This window comes from Mobula birostris, chromosome 2 (assembly GCF_030028105.1).
Source record: "Mobula birostris isolate sMobBir1 chromosome 2, sMobBir1.hap1, whole genome shotgun sequence".
NCBI lineage: Eukaryota > Metazoa > Chordata > Chondrichthyes > Myliobatiformes > Myliobatidae > Mobula > Mobula birostris.
Genome location: NC_092371.1, coordinates 11,387,909 through 11,406,622, shown reverse-complemented (window position 1 = coordinate 11,406,622; position 18,714 = coordinate 11,387,909). Strand labels below are relative to the sequence as shown.

Below are 18,714 nucleotides of genomic sequence, written 5' to 3'. Positions count from 1 at the left end.
GCTTTCATTTTCTTCTAATGTCTAAATTTCCATTGTTAAAGTGAGATCTGCGACACGGCATTCAAAGTTCCAAGTTCATTTATTATGAGTCGGTATACCATATACAGCCTTGAGAATCATTTTGCAGGCAGCCACAAAACAAAGAAATATGAAATAAAGCACACAACAAAGACTGACAAACTTCCAATGTGTGAAAAAGAACAAATCGTGCAAAGAATTAAAAAATGAACAAATAATACACAGAATATGAACTGTGGAATCCCTAAAATTAAGTCCGCAGCCACGGAGGCAGTTCAGTGCAGAGGGGAGTGAAGCTGGTCCAAGAGCCCGACGGCAACAACTGTTTCCGAACCTGGCGGGTGAGCCCAAGTCTCCTGCACCACCTGTCCAATGGCGGCAGCAAGAAGAGAAGGAGATGGATCAAACACAGGCAGACGGGACAGGACGGGATCAGTTGGGGGAATCTGGCTGATAAGGAGTTGTGAGTTAAACACCACTTTGCCCTCTGCCTCGATGCCCTAATCCTTAGTGACCGAGTTTCGAAGCTGAGCTCAGATACTGTTATGTGAAGTTTGCACCTTCTCCCAGTGACCATGTGGGTTTCTGCCGGATCTTCTCATTTCCAGTTCAGGTTTATTATCATTCAGCGCATATACTCCCTCTCAAAACAATGTTCCTCTGGACCAGCACAGATAATACTCAGTCATAACACATAAATAATATTATCACAAACAAATTAACAAGTAAGTTGCATTTGCAGCACAAGTTAAAAAGTAAACAGTATAACGCTACTGGCACTTCACGCTGTAGGTGATGAGACCTGGGAGGTGGCAGGGAGTTCAGTATCTCACAGCCTGGGGGAAGAAATTGTTTCTCATCGTAACAGTCCTTGTCCTAATGGCACAGTACCTCCTGCCTGATGGTGGGGTGGTCAATGAGATTTCTGGACAGATGGAGGAATAATTGAGAATGCTAAAGGACCGCTTGCACCAAACTCCGGATAAATATCTCTGATAGGTGGAAGAAAGACCTAAATGCTGATAGGTTAATTAGCTCCTGTCATTTGCCTCCTCTCTCTCTCCCCCCTCTCTCTCTTCCCCCTCCCTGTGTAGGCAAGTGGAAGGGCAGTTGGGAGTTGGTGGGTCTGTTGAGGGGGAAATGTGTGGGGCTGGCTGTTTCGAGAGCCAGCATAGATTGGGTGACTTCTGTCATGTGGAATTATAGATTCATCATAGAGTACTACAGCACAAAGATAAACCCCTTGGCCCATCTAGTCCATGCTGAACTGTTATTCTGCCTGGTCCCATTGACCTGCACTTGGACCATAGACCTTCATACCCCTCCCATGCGTGTGCTTACCCAAACTTCTCTTAACTGTTGAAATCAACCAGCATCCACCACTTTTGCTGGCAACTCATTACACACTCTCACCACCCTCTGAAGAAGTTCCATCTCATTTTCCCTTGAAACATTTTGCCTTTCACCTTTAACCCCTGACCTAGTCTCAAGCTCAGTGGAAAAAGCATGTTTGCATTTACCCTGTCTATACTCATAATTTTGCATACCTTCATCAAATCTGCCCTGTTCTACGCTCCAGGGAATGAAGACCTAACCTATTCAACCTTTCCCTATAAAATCAAGCCCCAGCAACATCGTGGTACATTTTCTCTGTACTCTTTCAATCTTATTGATAACTTTCCTGAAGGTGGGCAACCAAAACTGGACACAATACTCAAATCTGGCTTTAGCAATGCCTTATACAACTTCAACATAATATCCCAATTTCTGTACCTCAGTACTCTAATTTATGAAGGCCAATGTGCCAAAAGCTCTCTTTACGACCCTGTCTGTCTATGACGACATACAGTGCATGCTTTAAAATATTCTACTTAAATTTGGGTATTCACTAATGTTCATTCAGGGTTGTGTCCTTTCTGAAATGGGAAATGGTTTGACTTGTTCTTGAGCATTACGAGCTACGCTTGTGTCCGGGGTTGCATGCTTGTAGAGTGTGCACATACCAGTGCATACTTCAGTCTGATTCTGCCAGTGTCTCATCAATCAGTACTTGTTAGTCAGTGAGCTTTGACTATCTGCTTTCCAAATGATTTTACAAACGCAATGAAGCATGCACTTCAGTTTAACATTCGCAAAATGCCGGAAGAAATCTTCAGATCAGATCATCTTTAGAGGGGAATAAAAGGTCGACCAAGGCCCTGAAAAATTGATTATTTATTCCCCTCCATAGACACTGCCTGACCTGAGTTCCTCCAGTATCTTGTGTATGTTGCTCTGGATTTCCATCATCTATAGAATCTCTCATATTTATCTACGTTTGTACTTTAGTTTTTTAAAAAATTTTCCTGTGAAACCCTTCCTTACTTTTGTAGTATTTGTTATAATTCAGGCAAAGGTTGGAGAGCAATGGGGTTGATTGAAGGCACATTAAAGAACCGATTTATTTATTTATTGAGACACAGTCCAGAGTAGGCCCTTTGAGACATGCCACCCAGCTCTCTTCGGTTTAATCCTAGGACAATTTACAATGATCAGTTAACCTACCAAACTGGTAGGTCTTTGGACTGTGGGAGGAAACCAGAGCACCCAGAGGAAACCCATGTGGTCACGGGGAGAGCATGCAAGCTCCTTACAGGCAGCGACGGGTTGCCTGTACTAAAAGGTGTTGTGCTAACCACTCCGCTACCGTGTCACCCTAACTTAGCAGCATTGTCCTTTCAGCATAGAAGCAGCAAGTGTTGGAAAAACTCAGTAAGTACGTCAGGCAGCATCTGTGGAGAGAGAAACTTAACATTTCCAGTTGACCTGCTGAATGTTTCCAGCAAATACTGTGTTATATTTTATAGTAGTCATTTAATTAGTTAACCCCCTCATCCATTCTGGAGCATAGGCTGCCGACAGCAGCTCACAGAGTCCTCTATCTTAGGATAGAGCCAGTCTTTCAAGTTGTTCCTGGATGTAGCCCATCTTTCCTCTCCCAGGGATAAGGTCTTTGGAGCTTTTGTCTGAGTTTCTGTAGCTCTGGGTTATTATGGGATGGAGTTGCTGGCTCCATGCCCAACCCTTGTTTCGCAGCCGGGCTTGGGACCATCCATGGAAGAGTTATGTTTTAATTGTCCTTAAAGTTGTGAAGTACTACCCCAAAGCACTTCACACAAGCAGCAAATGGGCTGAATTATCTGCAGGAGGCACTCAGCAGTTCAGGAGGGAAACAGACAGTCGATCTTTTGGATCAAGACCCTTCATCTGGAGTGAATGATAAGTAAACATGGCCAGTATAAAGAAGTTAGGGGTAGAGCAAGAGTTGACGAGTAATAGTGGATCCAGATTTTTTTGGGGGGAGGGGGCGGTTGATAGGAGAAAAGTTTGGAAATAGCAACAAGGGCGGGTAGATGGAGGCAGCAAAGCCTGCAGATGGTGGAATCTGATAGGAAAGAAGGTGGATTGTGTTACCAAGTGAGGGAAGTGAGATGGAAGAAAGTTCAAAGTAAATTTATTATGAAAGTACGTATATGTTACCGTATGCTATCTTGAGATTTATTTTCTTGCAATTATTTATAGGAATAATACAATTTTACAAAAAACTGTACATAAAGACTGACATACAACCAATGTGCAAAAAAAGATAAACCGTGCAAATAAAAAAATACCGAGAACATGAATTATAAAGAGTCCTTGAAGTGAGTCTGTTAAAGATCAAAGGATCAACTTTATTTGCCATTACGTTTACATTTATCAGGAATTTCCTGTGCTGTGTCGGCACGACATGCACCAACAATTATAAAGAATAAGGAATTATATTTTAAAAAGTTAGTTCATAAACTCAGTTCAGAGTATTGGTGAAAGAAGTTAGTTTGATAAGGGAACCACTAGGTCGTGGGAGGTGTGTGGGTGAAGGGCAAATGGAGCAGGTAGAGGAGGGGTGATGAAGGAAGGAACTGGTCAATCAGGAGGAGATCAAAAAGAGACTAGAGGAGCAGGTTACCTGAAACAGGAGAATTTGACATTGGGTTGTAAACTATCCAGGCACGATATGACATGCTTTCCTTCTAGTTAACTTTTGGCCTCACCCTAGCAGTGGAGGAGGCTGAGGTCAGACAAGTTGGTATGGGAATGGGGTGAGGTGGAATCATTAATTTGTTTTAAGCATTCTTTTAGAGATTGCTGGCTGAGATTCTTCTACAGGGAGTCAGAGGAGGTAAGGGAGGGCAGAAATGATTGATACAAGAAGGCATTATTTTAAGACTAAAAGATTACCTTTATTTATCACATGTACATCGAAACGTATCGTTTGCATTAATGGCCAACGCAACCCAAAAGTGTGCTGGGGGCAGCCCGCAAGTGTCACCATGCATCCGGTATCAATGTAGCATGTCCAACACTTACTAACTGTAACCCTTACACCTGTGGAATGCGTGGGGGGTGGGGAAACAGAAGGCAACCCACGCAATCACGGGGAGAACGTAGAGTATTTACTCCTTACAGATAGTGGTGGGAGTTAAGCCCCAACTGTCAGTGCTCCTGTGGCATTACACTAACCGTAAGATGGTTGGAGGAAACTATAGGTGAGATACCAGAAGTAGATTGCCCTGTTAGGGGTGGTGGTCGAGGCAGATAGATTGGGCACATTAAAAGAGCCTCTCAGATGGACACATTAATGATGGAAAAATGGAGGGCTTTGTGGGAAGGAAGGGTTAGACATCTTGGAGTAGGGTTGACACAGCATTGTGGGCTGAAGGGCCTTTACTGTGCTGTAATGTTCTATGAACAGTGCTGTGAAATGTCTACTTTGGTCTAATGACAGAAACCCCTCTGCAGAGTTATAGTGATCCACTAATGATTTCACGCATTCTCTGGGAATGCCTGCCCCAGAGGTGAGGACAAATATATCTCTATATATTTCTAGAAAAGAGAATTTATACACAACCGGGAGAGGAAAGTGTGGGGCCTTGCTTCCAGAAATTGGCAGGGCAAAACCAAAAGGGAGAGAGGTTCTGATTTTTTGAAGTGTTGTTTGCACCAGTGTCTGGATGATCTGTTTGGCCCACGTCAAGTGCTAGGAGGCCCGAGCTGGCCTCGTGTGCAAATTGAGTTTGGCATCTCTGCCGTAGACACTGCGTCTGCTGTGTTCTTTTTATCAGCTCTGTCAGACACTGTTTCAGAAATGTATTCCATTTATCAAAAATGACAAGATGGCAGCTCACTGCTATCTGGCTTGCATTTAACATGCAGTTTTGACGTATAGAGTTTTAAATTCTGCCTTTTAATATACAGTAGATTATGTAAAATGGAATGGTAAGGCAAAGTGTCAAACTGTGCATAACATTCGGAGAAACAGAACTGAGAGGACGTTTTATTTTTGATATATTTTTATGTGAGATGCAGTATGCTTCTGAGGCCCTTCTGGCCGAACAAGCCCACACTGCCCAGTTACATCCATGTGACCAATTAGCCTACTAATAATCCCGGCACTTTTGGAATGTAGGTGGAAACCGGCAAACCTGGAGGAAACCCACATGGTCACCGGGACAGTGCATCAACTCCTTACAGCCAGTGGCAGGAATCACACCCTTTCTCCACACCCATTTTAATCGAAAATAAAATGATTTCCCGCAGCTTGGAGTGGAAATCTCCAGAAAGAGGCCATGCATCTGTGGATAAATTGTAGATAAATACAATGGATAGATTAATAAAGGATAAATTAATAGGAGAATGAGGTTGAGGGGAGAAGATAACTTAGCCATGGTTGAACAGCAGAGCTGGCTTGGTGGGTCAAGTGGCCCTAATTCTGCTCCTGTGTCTTATAGTCTCAGACTACCCAAGGTTAGGAGAATCTGTGAATTTTAACAGTGGGGAAGGACCACAGTAGAGTTCTTCTGCTACTGGAGAGGGAGGGGGTGGGTGAGGTAAGGAGGAACCTCAATTATTGCAGTAGTGTCACCTAGAGTGGCAGCAGTGAATTGATGTATAGGAATGTAATAGAATCATGAACTAAATCGATATTATTAAAGATATATATTTTTACAAAAAAACAGAATCATTCATGATGAATTTGCCTAAAACTTTGGCTGGTACTTGTTTCTTGCATCAGCCATTGGGTCAGAGGAGAGGAAGCTTTGTTCTGTCTGGTCAGGAGAAACAGTGCAAATGTGGCCGCATTTTGAAGAGTACCAGAGCTGCACAGCACGGCAAAAATTTAGTCTGCGATGTCGTGGTTTAGCACAGACGTTGCTGCATTTGATTGTGTTCTGTTGGTTCAGGGAAAATGTGCCTGTGTTTGGTCTGGCCGTGATGGAACGGTGTAGACGTGCCTGTGTATGGTCTGGCCATGATGGAATGGTGTAGACGTGCCTGTGTATGGTCTGGCCATGATGGGTCAGTGTAGACATGCCTGTGTTTGGTCTGGCCATGATGGGTCAGTGTATACGTGCCTGTGTTTGGTCTGGCCATGATGGGTCAGGTTAGACGTGCCTGTGTTTGGTCTGGCCATTATGGGATAGTGTAGATGTGCCTGTGTTTGGTCTGGCCATGATGGGTCAGTGTAGACGTGCCTGTGTTTGGTCTGGCCATGATGGGTCAGTGTAGACGTGCCTGTGTTTGGTCTGGCCATGATGGGTCAGTGTAGACGTGTCTGTGTTTGGTCTGGCCATGATGGGTCAGTGTAGATGTGCCTGTATTTGGTCTGACCATGATGGAACGGTGTAGACTTGCCTGTGTTTGGTCTGGCCATGATGGGCCAGTGTATACGTACCTGTGTTTGGTCTGGCCATGATGGGACAGTGAAGATGGGTTGGCATATTGTAGTGCCTGTTGGGGTGCAAAAATGACTGTGTGGATTTTCTGTTTTTGGTCTGGGTGGATTTGCTGCTGTCTAGGAACTAGACAGAGGTGTATGCTTGCTCCAGCATTCCATTCTGATATTGTGACTCAGCTTCCTTTTCCTGCCGAGCTTCCCCCTATCTTAGACTCTTGGAGAAAAAGCAATGATTCTCAGACATGAATGAGCTGAACATTTACAGCTTCTGCAGTAGAGAATTGCAAAGGCTCACTCACAAATTATTGTTCTTCCAGAGACACTTCCCCATAGGGGTAAGACGGAGAGGCTTCTGGTTTTTTTCAGCCCTTATTAGGTAAAAGTGGTTCAAATCTGTACTGAAAGGACATCTGAGAACAGACCAGCAGCTTCACAGTTTCTCATAGTAGTAGATTTATGTTCAAATGTTACTGGATAAGGGAATCTTGGATAAGTACATGGATGGTAGCTATATCGAGGGTGGTATTTCATGTGCAGTTGGATGGGACTGGACAGAATAACTGTCCGACATGCACTAACTGGGCTGAAGCTGTCGTTCTCTGTGACTCTAACTGACTTCATTGAAAAGCGTAGCAGTTAGCATAACGCTTGCTGTCTATGCAGTTTTCTTACGTTCTCCCTGAGGCTGCGTGGGTTTCCTCCGGGTGCTCCAGTTTCCTTCCTCATTCCAAAAGCATACGAGTTTGGGTTACTAGGTTGTGGGCATGTTATGTTGGTGCCAGAAACATATTGACACTTGCCGGATGCCCCAGCACATTCTTTGGACTGTGTTGGTTGTTGATGCAGGTGATGCACTTCACTTTAGGTTTTGATGTATGTGCGACGTATGCAGCTGATTTTTCTTTCTTGCTGTGTTGTATGGTTCATTCCAAACTTCTGTGAGCTCAAGGCCAGTCTCATACTTGAACGTTTCTCACAGGACAATCTCTCATCCCTGAAAACTACTTTCTATACAAGTACATTCTCCCTTTTGTAAAAACTGGGTACATTTCACTAAAACCCTCAGCAATTACAGCAAACTTGTATTTCTCCCCCCCCCACCTTCTTATTCTGACCCCTTCCTTCCAGTCCTGATGAGGTGTCGCAGCCTGAAAAGTTTTCTTTATTTCCGTCCATAGATGCTGCCTAACCTGTTGGGTTCCTCCAGCATTCTGAGGGTGTTTTGGATTTCAGTCATCTGCAGAATTGCTTGTGTTTGTGTATTCTTACCCTTGTACTTCATACTTCTTTGAAATAAAGACTATTTGCTTACCATGGCTGTGGATTTGCTCTCTGCTTTTCATGATTCAGCATTCATAGATGTGCGCTTACATTTACTAATTTGCTGTACTAATTTTCTTCCTACCAAAGTGAATAGCTACACATTTTCCTGCACCTTGCTTGGTTACTTAATGTGTCTGTTTCCATTTGCAGGTTCTTTCTGTGTTCATTATAGCCAGCTTTACGTGATAGGAACACGTAAATACATCACACTCTTTTCTCATCATGTCATTCATAGACATTGTGAATAGCCGAGAAGCCAGCACGGCTCCCTCTCGTAATAGGCCTGTATATCACGAGTCCTTGAGCTCAGGTAGAATCATAGAAATATACAACATGGGTAAAGGCCTTTCAACCCAACACATCCAAGCTGACTAGTGTGCTTTTCTGTGATAAGACCATAAGACATAGGAGCAGAATTATGCCTTTGAGTCTACTCTATCATTCCATTGTGGCTGATTTATCATCCCTCCATCCCTTCTTCCTGTAACCTTTGACATCCTTGCTAATCAAGAACCTATCAACTTATGGGTGGCAGGATGGAGATACATCTCTACCAAAGAAGGTGTAAGGTGCTGCGCCCCTCCTCTAGTCTGTGCAGGTCACCCTTGGGCAAGGTGCAGCACCTGCTTAGCCCAGCAGTAAGGGTCACGTGAAGCCATAGGAGCAGGTGGTTGGTGGCTGTATGTGCAGCTGGTGCATATCACAAGTCCCGGTTATGTGACCACTGATACCAGGCCAACCACCCCTGAAGAGTATTACTGATGGCTGGGGACACCCATCTTGTAAAGACACTACCCAGAAGAAGGCACTGGTAAACCACTTCTGTAGAAAATTCTGCCAAGAACAATCATGTTTGCCCACGTCATACAACACGGCACATAGCAAATGAAACGATCAACCTCCCAATGTATTTTAAGATTGTTAAAGATAATTTTTATTTGTTGCATATACATTGAAACATAGTGAAGTGCATTGTTTGCATCAACTCAAATCAGTGATGATTGTGTTTGGGGGAGCTGTCTGCTGGTGTTGCTATGCTTGAGGCGCGGGCCCACAGCTTACTAATCCTAACCGTATGCCTTTGGAACTGGAGCACCCAGAGGGAACTCTCACAGTCATGAGAAGAATGTGTAGACCCCTTACAGACAACGGCTGCGATTGAACCTCAATCGGTGATGGCAGTTGTGCTAAACGCTACGCTACGGTGCCATGTTTACTTTCCGTGTGAACTTGTAAACTTTACCTTGTAAACTGAGGTGTTGCTGAGGCTACATTTGGAGTATTATGTACACTTTTACTCATTCTGTTAAAGAAAAGAGGCACAGTGTGGACAGAGTACAGAAAAGATTTACCGGAATGTTGCCTGTATTTGATGGACTGGTGTCTCAAGGAGACGGTCTGCATTCCCCAGAACATAGGTGATTGGTGGTGATCTGATAGAGATACAGTATACAATAGAGTTCTGTCCTCTGTTGTCTTGGACTCTTGCATTGTCTCCATCATGGGCAATAGAGATTTTCACTATTTACCCCCTCTATCTCCTTCATTTTATATATACCTATTGTGTCACCCCTTTGGTTTCCTTTGGCAGTGTATCCAAATTCTCCTTGTAACTGAAATGTTTCAGTGCCAGTGACTAGTTCAACTCCCGCCGCTGTCATTCTCCCCATGAACATGTAGGTTTCCTCCTGATGTTCTGGTTTCCTCCCACAGTCCAAATACATACATCTTAGGGTTAGTGAGATGTGGGTATGCTATGATTGGCACCCCAAGTGTGGCAACCCTTGCAGCCTGTCCCCAGCACATCCTCGTTGTTCCAAGTGACCATTTCACTGTATGTTTTGATGTACATGTGACAAAGCTAATCTTTATCATCTTTATACAGCTAATCATTAATTTAAAAAGAATCTGGTGCATCTCTTCTGCACCCTCTCTAGCAAAGTGGTACTTATCACTCTTTTTCCCCCCTTCATCTACTTCACTGTGCCTTGTGAGTACAGAGGTGCTGTGTTGCCTGTTCATGGTGGATCAATGTGTATACGTGGCTGTATTCTGTCTTTCTGTCGTGCAGTTCACATCTCACATTCCCTCTTGTCTTCTGTGACCTTTTAACTTGTGTAAGTGATCTCCTGAATAATTTCAAAGGTGCAGAGTTACTGGTGTCTCATTGCCCGAGATGTTTACCATGGGGTTTTCAGGTGAGCCACAAAACAAGTCAAGTGTTGAAGCAGCGGAATTCTCTTTTATCCAAGCTACTGTCCGCATTGGGATGGGAAATGGGTTCTTCCCCAGGCCATAACCATCCAGGTCTCATAACTTATGAAGCATCAGTAGCGTTATACTGTCAACTCTTTAACTTGTGTCTTAAAACCAGTCTCTAAGTTTAAACAATCTCCCCCAAAAGATAATGGGCAGGTCAGCTTTTTTGGACTATGCTCCTAAACTGTGAATTCATACATAAAACTATAAAGGATGCAGACTCAGTTGACACTTTTAAATGGTGTTTATTTAAAACCCATTTATCTAACCTTGCTTTTAACTAAATTTTTTTGTCTTTGTTTTCTTGTTTATTTTTATTTTTTTTATGCTTGTACTTTTTATCCCATTGTTAAACACTTTGATCTACATCTATGTGAAAAGTGCTCTATAAATAAAATTATTATTGTTATAAATGCGCCTTATGCTAAATACCAATTTTCTGGAATATATTTTATTTTTTGTTGATTTATTTGTGTAATATAACTTTATGTGAGTTATATGTACTGTGTTGTGCACCTTAGTCAGCAGGAAAATTGTTTTGTTTGGCGCTGTACATTCATGTGGTTGACTGACAGTATACTTGGACTTGAATGACTTAGAGGCATAAAGATGTAGTTTAAGAGTTACTAGGGTTTATAACGTTATCAGTGAGCAGTTATTCCCTAATGAATCTCTGGTAAAGAAGAAAGTAGAAAAGTGTTTGGAAGCCACAAAGGCAGTTATGGCCAACAATAATCCCAAGTGATGCCAAATTAACAGCGTAGTTAGTGTTGGGGGGGGGGGGGAGTTTGGAAGGTATGAATGGGTTGCTCTGGTGGGCAAAAAGTGGCATTTGAAATTTATTCAGGAAAAGTATGAGTTATTGCATTTGGGGAAGGGATCACACTAAATAAATTGTAGAATATTAGTAAGCTTTGGTTTATAGCGCCAGCCGCAATCAACGATTGGGGTTCAATTTCTGCCACTATATCTGTGGGAAGTTTATAAGTTCTGCCTTTGACCACGTTGGCTTCCTTCCCACATTCCAGAGATGTGCAGGATAGGGTTGGTGAGTTGTGGGCATGCTATGTTGGCACTGGAAGACTGGCGACACTTGTGGACTGCCCCCAGCATAATACTCCCTGATTTGATTTCACGAATGATGCACTTCACTGTGTTTCTATGTACGTGTCACAATTAAAACTAATCTAATCTGCATCAATTCTGCATACATGGCATCCAGAATTGGAGTCAGATTCCAGGAGTGAAGAAGTTGTCAGAGCTGACGAATTAAGGTTACAAGCTCGATTTGGGCAGGGCAGTTGTTTTTATCCTCTTTGGAACAAATGGTATTTAATTGAGGTGTTTAAAGTTAAGAGGCCTAGGTGGGGAGAACAGGATCTGAGGAAAGCTATGCTGAGCACCTTTGCTTCATCTGGCACAAAAGGCGCTTACGCCAGAAGTGAATGGCAAATTAACGAAATGGAATTAGACACTTGCTTTACTGTTTCAGTTATTACACAAAATGAGTCTGAATGGTATTTCAAAGATACTGAATGCCTGTAGATCTCCAACTAACAACATATATGGAGAAAAGATAACTCCTTTGCAAATGACATTTATAACAGTGAAATACAAAACCAGAAAGCCACACTGGACTTCTTTGTGGTTACAAACCCCATCTGATTCCTTATATAATCTATGATAAAGTTAGCCAGTGAGATAGATCATATGGAGGCTGAAGGTTGAGTGGAGCACATAGGCAATGCCAGTGGTCTAGGTAGCCAAGAAGTGTGGGTCTGCCAGGAACTGAGGTGATTTTAAGGTCACCATCAACCCAGTACGGAAAGTAGATCAATATCCTCTGCCCAGTATAAAGGATATTTTTGTAAAACTTTCTGAAGGGAAATGATTCAGCAAGTTGGACTTAGCTGAGGTGTATCTGCAGATGGAGGTGAAAGGAGAGTCCATGGTGTTTTTCACCATAATCTCTCACAAAGGGCTTAGACTTATTTTTGGAGTAGCATCTTTACCTGCACTCTAGCAGGAAGGTATGGACCAGGTGCTGCTAGCTTGCCCAGGCATTCAGTGTTACCTGGATGATATTTTTACTAGTAAAGATAACAAGAGACATCTCCAAAATCCAAGACTGTTAAAAAGATTAGAAGCTAATGGGCTCAGAGCACAATGCAACAAGTGTGATATTCGTTAAACCAAGCATCACTTACTGTGGTCACACTATTGACATACAAGGATTATACAAGTGTGCTGAAAAAATTCAAGCAGTGGCGGATACCCCAAGGCTAAAGGACATGACAGAGTTGAGGTCCTTAGAATTTGTCAATTACTGTGGCAGATTCCCACCATATGTGGCTACTGTGCTTCATCCCCTTGAGCTCATTGCTATAGATCGGGAAGAAATGGCAAAGGACAAAGCAGTGTGAGGTGGCTTTCCAAAAGGTAAAGGAAATGGTGATGTCAGGCACTGTATTCTGTTCACACATGATCCACATCATCCAGTGACCTTATACCTTATGGTATAGGTGCAGTCATGTCACAAGTTATGAGTGATGGAAGTGAATACCATTGCCTCACGTACCACTGCAGAGAAAACTTACATACAGATTGATAGAAAGGCCTTGAGTCTGTTTTGGGGTGTAAAACGTTTCAACCTGTACTTGTTTGGGAGAGAGTTCATCCTCATTACTGATCATCAGCCACTAGTGTCTATTTTCAATCCACTGTGGGTGTTCCACTAACAGCAGCAGAATGAATGCAGAGATAGAAGATAGACTCTGTTCTTGGAAGACACCATTACAAGATCGAATTTAAGAGGACAACTAATCATGGAAATACAGTACTGATGGGTTGTCCTGTTTACCCTTAGAAAAGGAAATGCCTGAAAAATTTACAAAAGAGTACACATCTCTTGATGCATTCTCCCTAATACAAGTTGAAAGTCTCCCTATTACGGCAGAGATAACCCGAAGTTACTAGAATGTGCAGCAGAAATTCCAGTTCCCCCATTTTTACCAGCATCAGGATTGGCTTGCCCTTGATGGGTGTTGTCTTATGTGAGGATTGAGAGTAGTTGTACCATCCAAACTGAGAGTTAATGTGTTGTAAGAGCTACATGTTGGTCATCGAGGTGTGGTCAAAATGAAAACATTCGCTCAAATCTTTGGTGGCCAAGCGTAGATCGGGAGATAGAACAGTTTGCATGCACTGTTCAGGGTGGCATCATGTCTAGATGAAAGTTGTCCAGAGCTGTCAGGACCACTTCCTGCAGTTCCAGAGTCATTCCTTCAGCTACTAGAGATGGGGCCACAGAATCTGAGATTGTTTCACAGCCACAAGTCTGATCTACCAAACAGAGTGACCTCCCTTGTCAGAAAAGGCGTCATCCCACAAGTGTAAGAAATGTCCCACAGCGATTAAATCTTTAGGCCTGAATGGGACAGTTTAAAATTTACTATTCTGTAGATGTCTATTTAGTAGCTGTATTATATAGTATAGTGTGTGTGTGTGTCTCTATGTTTGTGTATATAATAAACAATTAGTAGTTCGTTACATATTTAAGTTGAGGTGCATTCCAAATTAATTTGGAGTTTATAGCTAAGCAAGGAGGAGTGTAGTGTATTTAATTACATGAGATTGGAGTAATATTGTAAATATATAGTTTGATTAAGCATTCTTTGCTGTCTACATAATTCATTACAGGCTGTATGTCAAAGTGTGTGAATGGCATACATCATCACACCACCACATCATGTGTGCACGCCTCACTAAAGGAAAATTAAGTGTACACGAGTTATCCCTGGTTCTATGTTTTTCTTTCAGTTAGTTTAATGTTTTGGAATTACAAAACATAACAGCCGCCTTACTGCCATGATGAGACCATTTTCAAGTTGGAGGAGCAACACCTCTTATTCCATCTGGGTAGTCTCCAAACTGGCAGCATTAACTGATTTCTCTAATGTCCAGTAATTTATCCCTCTTCCCTTTTCTCTCATTCTGGCTGCTCTCTAACTCCTTACCTGCCCATCTCCTCCCTCTGGTGCCACCCCTCCCTTCCTTTCTCTCATGATCTACTCTCCACTCCTTTACCCGTTCCGCCTATTCTCGTCCATATGACAGTAAGACATAGGAGCTGAATTAGGCCATTCAGCCCATCAAGTCTGCTCCACCATTTCACTCTGTTCTAGCTTCTCACTTCATCCCTCCTCCCCCATGCCCACACACCTTCCCCTTCACCTGGTCTTATCTATCACCTTCCAGCTTGTACAACTTTCCCACTCTTCCAACTTCTTATTCTGACTTCTTCCCCCTTTTTATTCCCCTCCATTGATGCTGCTTGACTTGATCCTATTTTTTTTAATTTCCCTTTAGAAGAAATGTTGTTGTTGTTGTTGTTGTTCGTCCTTCGTAGTCGAAGATGACCATGGCTTCAAAGTCAAATGGGAGATTGGTGGCTGTGGGTCCGGAGGTGACTGATGAGGCCAATCTGGGCCCTGAAGGCTCGTCCACATGTGGGACACAAGTGGGTGGGTGCTGTCGTGGCAGTGGATGCTGCTCGGGCCTTGCGCACAGCACGCTTTCGTTGCGTCTCGATGATGCGCCTGACTTCAGCTGCATGGGCTCCTGTGGTGATCTTGCTGCGCCAAGCTGGACGGTCGAGGGCAAGCGTCTCCCACGTGTTGATGTCGACACCCAGGCCTTTGAGGGACGCTTTAAGGCAGTCTTTGTAACGTTTCTTCTGCCCCCCCGACTGAGCGCTTGCCCTGACACAGTTCCCCGTACAGCAGCTGCTTAGGCAATCGGCTGTCTGGCATTCTGACCACATGTCCAGCCCACCTGGCTTGGGCTTTCAGCAGGAGGGTGTAGACTCTGCAGAGCCCAGCTCGTTCCAGGATTTCCGTGTCGGGGACTTTGTCCTGCCACCTGATGTGGAGGAGTCTGCGGAGACAGCTCAGGTGAAAATGGTTGAGCTGTTTGTCGTGTCTGCTGTAGACAGTCCAGGTCTCGCTGGCGTAAAGGAGGGTGGTGAGGACCACTGCACAGTAGACCTTCAGCTTGGTGGTAAGGCTGAGTCCTCTCCACTCCCAGACGTTCTCACGGAGTCTCCCAAAGGCGGCGCTGGCTTTGGCAATCCTGTTGTTGACCTCAGCGTCTATGTTCACTGCGCGAGAGAGTATGCTGCCCAGGTAGGTGAAGTTGTCGGCTGCCTGTAGGTTCTGGCCCTTCACCGTGATGCGCGGCTCCTGGTATGGCTTTCCTGGGGCAGGCTGGTACATAACTTCGGTCTTTTTGGTGCTGATAATGAGACTGAAGTTGTCGCAGGCTTGTGAGAAGCAGTCCATTTCACGCTGCATCTCCTGCTCTGTGCTGGCGTTGAGTGCGCAGTCATCAGCAAACAACAAGTCTCTGATGACAGTCTCTTGCACCTTTGTAACTGCCTGCAGGCGCCTAAGGTTGAACAACCTGCCATCAGTCCTGTATCTGACGTGGATTCCTTCTTCGTAGTTATGGAAGGCATCTGTCAGCATGGCAGAGAATACCATACTGAACAGAGTCGGGGCAAGAACGCAGCCTTGTTTGACGCCATTTGTCACTGGGAAAGCCTCCCGACTCATCGTCGTCATCCAGAACTTTCACCATCATACCATCGTGGAACTGCCGGACGATTGTGATGAACTTACTGGGGCAGCCAAACTTCTCCATGATCTTCCACAAGCCTTCTCTGCTGACTGTATCAAAAGCTTTGGTTAGATCGACAAAGGTCACGAAGAGGTTGCTGTGTTGCTCCTGGCATTTTTCCTGGAGTTGGCGCGCAGCAAAAATCATGTCCGCGTTCAGCACAGAAGCCGCACTGGGTTTCCGGGAGCAGACCTTGCTCAAGATGTTGGAGAAGGCGGTTGAGCAGGACGTGGGCCAGAATCTTCCCCGCAATGGACAAGAGGGAGATGCCTCGGTGGTTGTCGCAATGTATAAAGAAGAAATGTATAAAGCTGCAGCACATAGTTTTAAATGCACTGGGAGAAGGTGTAGAGGAATAATTTTGTTGCTCAGCTGTGAATTTTGGACTGATAAGCTGGTGTGTTCTCTCTAGCCTCTTCTTACCCCTGCTCGTGTGAATTTACTTTATTGTTAGAGGTTGTTGGGTAGAATTGCTGGACCAGTTTGCCCCCCTGCAATCTGAACAAGAATAATAGAGTGCAATTGTCAGTCAGTTACCATAGTGTACATTGTGGTCTGAAGTCTTTTGTTATGAGTCTTGTGATTACAGGGGAGGCAGTCTATCTACATTTTTCTGTTTGAATGTGTTGTAAATTGCTTTTGGGCAAAGTTAAGACATTGGAGTAGAATTAGGTTCAAATGGACCTAATTAGCTCAGCCATTCCATCATGACTGATTTATTATCCCTCTCAACTCCATTCTTCTTGTAACCTTTGATACCTTTGCTAATCAAGAGCCTATCAACCACCACTTTAAATATACCCAATAAATTGGCCTCCACAGCTGTCTGTGGCAGTGAATTCCTCAGATTCGCTACCCTCTGGCTAAAGAAATTCCTCCTGATCTATATGGACATCCCCCTATTCTGAGGCTGTGCCCTTGGTACTAGGTCACAATATTCTGATGTAGGATGCTTCCATCCATGATAATTGTCTTACATTATTCTCTAGTGCACCTCATTTTCTTGTCTGTCATCATAGAATATAGAACAGTTCAGCTTAGCACAGAACAGGCCCTTTGGCCCACAATGTTGTGCCAACATTTTAACCTGCTCCAAGATCAATCTAACCCTTCTCTCCTGCATAACCCTCCATTTCTTTTTCATCCATGTGCCTATCTGAGTACCATCCTGGCAGTGTGTTCCATGCACACGTCATTCTTTGTGTTTTTTCCAAAAAAAACCCTACCTCTAACATCACCTGTATACTTCACCCATATCCCCCAATCCCCTTAAAGTTATGTCCCCTCACGGTAGACATTTCTGCCCTGGGAAAATGTCTTCTGGCTGTCCACTCAACGTCTCTTATCATCTTGTACACATCAATCAAATTAGCCCTCATCTTCCTTCACTCCAAAGAGAAAAGCCGGAGCTCACTCATCCATTCCTCATAATAACCCAGGCAGTGACTGATAAATTTCCTCTGCGCCCTCTCTAATGTTTCCACATCCTCCTTATGATGAGGTGATCAGAACTGAATGCAATACTCCAAGTGTGGTCAAACCAGAGTTTTACAGAGCTGCAACGTCACCTCATGGCTCTTGAACTCAATCCCCCAACTAAGGAAGGCCGACATACCATATGCCGCCTTAACCATCCTATCAGCTTGCACTGCAGCTATGAGAGATCAATGGGTGTGAACTCCAAGATCCCTGTGTTCCTCTGCTTCTGCCATTAACCCTGTTATCATGTGTAGATTTAAATCAGAAATCAATCAAGATTCTTTATTGAGTAAACTGTCATACCATCAGCTTGGACGTTTTGATTCCCTCCAGAATTCTTTGCCGAGAGTTCTGATCTCCTTGGGCAGATTACCCTCCACCATAGAACTCCCTTTGGGAATATGGACTGTTCTGGAGCTTTCTTATCGAGATGTAGGGAGGGAGCATGATAAAGATCTGTGCCTTTTGATGTAGATGGCATGAGAAAGGACAGGAAGTTTAGTGGGTAGCTGTCATAGTAATTTTGGAACAAAATTGGTACATATGTTAACTCGTGCTCTGAGGCTGCGTCCACACTAGACCGGATAAACCTGTAACCGAAGCTTTTTCTCTTCGTTTTGACCCTCCGTCCACACTGAAACAGCGTTTTCCTCCCCTGAAAACGGAGCTTTTCTAAAACGCTCTCCAGAGTGTTTAAATCTGAAAACGCCGGTTGGCCGTTATAGTGTGTACGGGGTAACCGGAGGTTTTAAAAAACCTGTCGTCCCTTTCATTGGTGAAGAGACTATGGCTGTAGGAAATGTTTCCAGGATGACCCCTCTGTGGGAGTGGGGAAGATGTTGGTGGGGCCACCTGGGGGTCTGTGTGTCTGTATGTGTAGCTGTTGTAGTGGCTGTGAGGCTGGTATTGTGGCAGTGAAAAGTACTGGGGTCGGGGGGGAGCCATCATCATATTCCTCATCATTGCAAATCCCTCTGCAACAGAGTTAGTCAGTTTTTCAATGTTCGTCATCAGCCGGGTCATACTGTCTGTGACTCCCAGTCGGTTGCCTCCATACACTCCAGTATTTTTTTTTAGATTTAAGTCCTGCTGCTCGAGAGCCAACGGCTGTCCCTCGTTTGGCAATTTCCTTTTAAGTTTTTCTAGTCTGTAACTGGGCACCAAGTATACTGTTTCCTCTTGGCTTGTTTTCTGTAGATGTGTCC

General features: G+C 44.0%; 1 protein-coding gene across 2 annotated transcripts in view; it reads left to right on the top strand.

The window, feature by feature from the left end:
• Positions 1-18,714, top strand: part of smad10a (SMAD family member 10a) — a 105,900-nt gene that overhangs the window by 12,662 nt on the left and 74,524 nt on the right. The window lies entirely within an intron of this gene.